Below are 6907 nucleotides of genomic sequence, written 5' to 3'. Positions count from 1 at the left end.
AAAGGCTTCCTAGGGTTTCGTAGGGTAAGAGATCACTAACACTGTCGGTTCCTCTGATTATGCGTGTCGATCAAGATCTCCTCCTTTTGTCCATCGTTGTTTCTTGTATTCCCTCCTGATTTCCTGGGGTGTTACTTTATTTTCCCACAAAACTTGGGGAGCGTGCACGTTACGCTCCAGTACTTCGTGGAATAGTCTTTTCTCGAAGGTTCCTTTGTCGAATCTGAGGTGAGGCTCTGAGCATATCTTCAAGAATTTGATTGACTCGCTCGGTTTGTCCACTGGTTTGAGGATGATAAGCTGTGCTAAAAGTGAGATCGGTGCCCATAGCATCATGGAGACTTTTCCAAAATCGAGCGGTGAATTGAGGACCTCTATCGGAGACTACGGATTTAGGAACTCCATGAAGACACACAATCTTGGTGATATAAAGCTCTGCATATTTCTCAACTGAGTAGTTAGCCTTCACCGGAAGAAAGTGAGCGGATTTTGTGAGTCGATCCACAATGACCCAAATAGCATTGTATCCATGGAGAGTACGAGAAAGCCCGGTAATAAAATCCATGGATATATTCTCCCACTTCCTAGAAGGAATAGGAAGAGGTTGGAGAGTTCCGGCCGGCTTGAGATGTTCGGCTTGCACTCTTTGGCAAACATCGTATTCGGCTACATAGCTTGCAATTTCTCTCTTCATACGAGTCCACTAAAATTTCTTCTTCAAATCTTGGTACATCTTGTTGCTACCGGGATGGATAGAAAATTGAGATTCATGAGCTTCATCCAGAATTTTCTTTCTAAGCTCAAAATTCTTGGGAACTACTAAATGTTTTCCAAACCAAAGGATTCCTTGATTATCGAGCCGGAAACACTTGAGCTTGTCCTCATTGATTCTAGCTCTAAGCTTCATCATGCCTTTGTCTTCAAGTTGAGCCTTCTTGATTTCATCAATGAGATTGAAAGTGATAACTAAAGAAGCGAGTGACCCATGCTCTATCATAGAGAGATTTAGCCTCCAGAATTCTTCACAAAGAGTGTTGACTCCGGATCGAGTGCGCAAGCAATGGCATTGGACTTTTCGGCTCAAGGCATCGGCAACTACATTGGCCTTGCCGGGATGATAGTGAACTTCTACTATGTAGTCTTTGATCAATTCCAGCCACCTTCTTTGCCTCATATTGAGCTCCGCTTGAGTGAAGATATACTTGAGGCTTTGATGATCGGTGTAGATATTGCAAGAATTTCTAAGAAGATAATGACGCCATAATTTGAGAGCATGAACAACGGCCGCAAGTTCAAGATCATGGGTAGGATAGTTTTCTTCATGACGCTTCAATTGGCGTGAAGCATAAGCGATGATTCGGCCTTCTTGCATAAGAACACAACCGAGTCCGATTCTAGATGCAACACAATATACATCAAATCCCTTGGTGATATCCGGTTGAGCGAGAACCAGAGCAGTGGTGAGTTTGGTCTTGAGGGTTTGAAATGCATTCTCACAAGCGTCGGTCCACTTGAATTCCACACCCTTCTTTGTCAACTCGTTCATAGACTTGGAAATCGTGGAAAAGTTCTCAATGAACCTACGGTAATAACCCGCAAGTCCAAGAAAACTCCGGATCTCACTAACATTTTGGGGTTGCTTCCAATCAAGCACATCCTTCACCTTGCTTGGATCCACCGCCACACCATTCTCCGAAAGGGCATGCCCAAGAAAAGCCACTTCCTTGAGCCAAAACTCGCACTTGCTAAACTTGGCATAGAGACGATGATCACGGAGCTTTTGAAGAACAATGCGAATATGCTCGGCATGCTTTTCCTCGGTCTTGGAGAAGATAAGAATGTCATCGATGAAAATCACCACAAAGACATCAAGCTCTTCAAAGAAAATAGAATTCATGAGATACATGAAATATGCCGGGGCATTGGTTAACCCAAATGACATAACTGTGTACTCATAAAGCCCATATCGAGTAGAGAAAGCCGTCTTGGGAATATCCTCCACTCGAATTTTAATTTGATGATATCCCAAGCAAAGATCAATCTTGAAAAAGAACTTAGCACCCACTAATTGGTCAAATAAAATGTCAATCCTAGGAAGAGGATATTTGTTCTTCATGATCACTTCATTCAACGGCCGATAGTCCACACACATCCTTAGGCTACCATCTTTCATTGAGACAAATAGAACCGGGCACCCCCCAAGGTGTGGAGCTCGGACGAATAAATCCCTTGTCAAGAAGAATTTGCAATTGTTTCTTCAATTCAGCTAGCTCATTGGGAGGCATACGATAGGGCCTTTTAGATACCGGGGCCATTCCAGGGAGTAGCTCAATGACAAACTCAACTTCCCGGTCGGGAGGCATCCCCAGTAATTCCTCGGGAAATACATCCGGAAATTCGCACACTACTGGAATTGCCTCTAACTACGGCAAAATAGTGGCATTAAGAGCATGAAGTTGAGAATCAAGTTTCTCATGGAGATAAAGATTAACTCGCACTCTGGAAGGGTGCCTAAGTTCAATAGAGCGAGGATCGCACCGAATAACCCCATCATGTTTAGTCATCCAATTCATCCCAATAATGTCATCCAATTCTTCTAGATCAATGACCACAAAATTTACCTTGAAATTCAGCCCCGAGACTTCAAGTTGAGCTAGGTTGACCACTTCTTTATATACTAATGTTGCTCCGGGAGCATCAATGATAAATGGAGTAGGCACTACCCGGATAGAAAAATTAAGTTCTATGGCAAACTTTTTACTCATGAAGGAATGAGATGCACCGGAATCAAATAATGCTCGAGTGGGTTTAGAATTGATAGAGACCATACCAACAAGAACTTGCATATCCTCTCTAGCTTCTTCCACCGTGATATGATTCAACTTGCCACGTTTGGAATTTTGACCATTCCCCCCATCTTGGTGAGGAGGAGTTGGTGGATTTGGAGTATTGCCGGCTCCACCCTTTCTTGGAGAGGGACACTCACGAGAGATGTGGCCTTGCCCGCCACAATTGAAGCATGGCCCACGAGAGGTATTTCCACCACCGCCTCCCGGCTGCCCCATAGCACAAGGAAGTTGACCTTGGGGAGCCGGAGGATGGCGTGCCATCCACATGGGTTGAGGAGCACCAAAACCCGGCGCACGGGGTGGAGGAGGAAGTCCCGTGCGGGGGCATTGCGGGTTACCACCGGTTGAAGAAGATGCAGCCCGCTTGCGGTTCTCCATATCGATCTTGCGATTCTCATTTTCAAATGCATTCATCTTGTACTCAGCCTTGATCGCCTTGCTAACCATGTCATTGAAATCCCAAAAATCTGTGGTAGAGAGATGAGATTGGAGCTTCAAAGACAACTCATTCATGAAATGATCTTGCTTCTTCTCATCCGTGTTGATATCCTTCAAAGCATATTGGGCAAGATAGTTGAAGATGTTGATATACTCCATCACGGGCTTGTTGCCTTGGCGCAACCTACGGAACTCATCCCTCTTAATGTTGAGCATACTCTTGGGAATATGGTATGCACGAAAAGCCTCACGAAATTCAGCCCAAGTCACTTGGTGACCTTCACCAATTTGTACCACGTATCCATGCCACCAAGCTCCTGCGGCATCACGAAGTTGATGAGCCGCATAATTGACCTTCTCTTGATCATTGCACTGAATAAGACCAAATTTTTGCTCTATGGCACGTAGCCAAAAATCAGCATCCAAAGGCTCCTTTGATCCACGAAAGATAGGAGGGTCGGTGGCCATGAAAGCGGAATGACCATGGCGTTGACCACCATGTCCCTGCCCACCCAAGTGTTGCACAATTGCCTACATAATCTGATTTGTGTTTGTCGGATCTCCTCCGACCTTCTAAGGATCTCCACAAGGGTTGGGTGCAAAGGAGGAGGAGGAGGGAGAGGCGGTTCGCCGTTCTCACCACCGGCATCAGAGTTTCCGACCATCCTGCCGCCAACCACAAAGGAAGTTAGCGACCGGGAGAAAGGAAAATTGATATAGTACAATTGCACAAAGAAAATTGCACAACTACGTAAGATATCAACCACAAATGTGTGAGAATAGAATTTGACATCATAGACAGGATGGATCAAGGAACAATGAAACTAAAGAATTTTGGACAGCACCAAGAATCACCCATAGAAGTAACCATAATCATATATCTGGTACCCCCACATATTCTTAAAAGAAACATGCATGAGTGATGATAAATGATGACATGTCGCAGCCATACGCATAATTAACACGGCACACAACTAACATAACGGAAGTCCACATAGATAATACATAGTAGTACATTACATAGGCATATAGCTAACTAGTGTCTCACACGGTCTCACCAATTAACTATTCGATTACATAAAATAAGCGATACATTACAACGAGTTATATAACTCGAGGAGTCTCATAACCGCCATAGGATTACATAAATATTTAAAAGGGACCATAGGGTCCTCTCGCGAAGTATGGTGGGAAGTCATCAAGAAGGTGATATTGAGGGGATCCGGTGTCTTCGGGGTTCTCCGGGTGAGTGAGGGGTGCATGTTCACCTCCAAAGATGATCTCTCTAGTCAAAGTTGTGGGGGCAAAGCGGCGCACACGCAGCCCATTGGACATACGTGCTTGCCCCACCACATGTTGAGGAAGATATATGCCTTGAGCTAAAGGAAAGCGAAGCTCCAATGGTGCCGCCTCATGTAGGGTGTAATCATTGGGCCCATACAACACATCTTGAGGCACGCGGCCCATGCGAACATACATATCCATGGTGCATTGCAACTCATTGAACCGACGTCTTGTCTCTCTTAACTCCGCTCGAATGCAACGGAGGCTTCGGTCTTGTGCTGCCACCAACTCGGACATACGCCTTTCATACAAGCTAGCACCTCCCATTCCCATCTCAAACATATTCACACCTTGCAATGGTTCTTGAATTGGGAAGTGAGTGAATGGGTGACGCTCCAACTCGATCACTTCTTGGCGGAGAATTGCCATAGCCTTGTACGCCACTTCTTGGATTGCCATCTCAATTGAAGTTCCATGAGCTAAAATATTGTGAGCTTCCGTGACCCCTTCAACAAAGCGTCTTGGGATGAACACGGTGGCAACATAGTCCACCATGCCCGGCCAAGTCCCCTCACAAAGACCGAATACTCCGTCCTTCGCGAGAAGTTGCCTCTCCAAAGCATCTCGGCAAGGAGTGGAGGAAAGCCTTCCGCCTCCTCGGCCCGGGTCACCATGACTAATTGGCCCAAGTTCCCTTTCATCTATCATGAGCAAGACAAGATAAATTAGTGATCATATTTACAACAACTAATGTGCAGCCCATAAGGTAAGAAAATCAGCTCTAGGAAAGGTACGAGTTATATACACCATATAAGAATTATAACCTTAGAAAAGTCACACTTTTATAAGTACTGCATAATTAGTGGTTACCGTTAGGTTTCTAAGCGTGCCTCACATCAAGTTTTAGTAGTAATCATGCATGGAATGCAACCATAGCTCTGATGCCACGCTGTGAGGAACCAGCCCAAGTTGATCCCGCCAAATCGAGTCATTGCCCATTGATCAACTTGATTAGAGGGAACCAACCCCGGTAGTCCTTGGAATGTGTCATGAGCACCGCCCAGGATTTAAACACACTCCACAAGCACAACAGTAACACCATTACATAGGCACGTCCAACACACGAGATTATATTACAAAGCGGTTCAAAGTTTAAAACAACAAGTCCTCAGAGTTTTTGCAGCGGAAAGTTCTACTACTAGCACTCCATACATATCGCAAAATAAGAAGGTAACACTATATGCCGATAGTGCCCTTCACATAGCCACCGGCCATCTACTCCTCACCCGCACCCCCGTCCGCGGGGTAGAAGTAGCCGAACACGGCCTCCGGCTGCGCATCACCTGGAACAACTTTAACGATAGCACCATGAGTACAAAAGGTACTCGCAGGGCTTATCCAATATGGGTATATAATATCCCGACCTCAAGGAGAATGCATTTGGTTAGTAGCAAGGATAGGGTACGGTATTTTAACTTTTGCATAAAAGCTTCTAACTTTGATCAAGTTGTAATAAACAAAAGACAGAGCATCTATGATATCTAAAACATGCATCAAACAATTGCATAAGTAAGGTGTTCATAAATCATAAGCTCAATCTTCCATGAACTTCCTCAGTAACTCTACGTTAAAGTCAAAGTACAAGAGCGTGCTCAATGTCCGAGAGCGCGGCTATTGCAACAGATCGAAAACCCTGTAGGGGTGTACAACTTTTCCCACACGATAACAAGAACAACGACCATACCCACGGCCAACGATAAGTGTTGATTCATGACTCAACCTTTCGCACAAACACAACCGAAGATGAGCGAACGGTCGAGAAGGACAAGTGCACAAGAAACGCCGATCGCACTCCATCACAACTCGCACCGAATCCGATCAAGGCAAGGTGTGACTTATGCTAGTTGGCTTACCGTACCATTATATAGTATGTGGTTTGTACGGAAAGGTGCTCAAGTATCAAAGCAATTACGCATCGGTCCTTAATCAACTCAAGCAAGACTAACCATGTGAGCTCCATCCCAACATGGCCCTATCATACTTGCCCAAGTCCGAATCATCTTTCATATTTGCTCAACTTTTATCCATTCTTGACTAATCATGTAAATTAATCAAACATCCTATAGCTCGCGAGTGGTGGTGACATTGCCACCTCTCGTCTTGTACCGTAGCTAAGCATGGCTAAGCATATAGTTCGTGACACCTATTCAAGCATACTTATCTAAAGATGATATCCTAATCAAGGTTGATAATGCATCAAGTAGGTTCTACGCAATCAATGATATATATATATATATATATATATATATATAAATATATATATATATATATATAGT

This window comes from Panicum virgatum, chromosome 6K, assembly GCF_016808335.1.
Source record: "Panicum virgatum strain AP13 chromosome 6K, P.virgatum_v5, whole genome shotgun sequence".
Taxonomy (NCBI): domain Eukaryota; kingdom Viridiplantae; phylum Streptophyta; class Magnoliopsida; order Poales; family Poaceae; genus Panicum; species Panicum virgatum.
Note: the sequence above shows the minus strand (reverse complement) of the source record.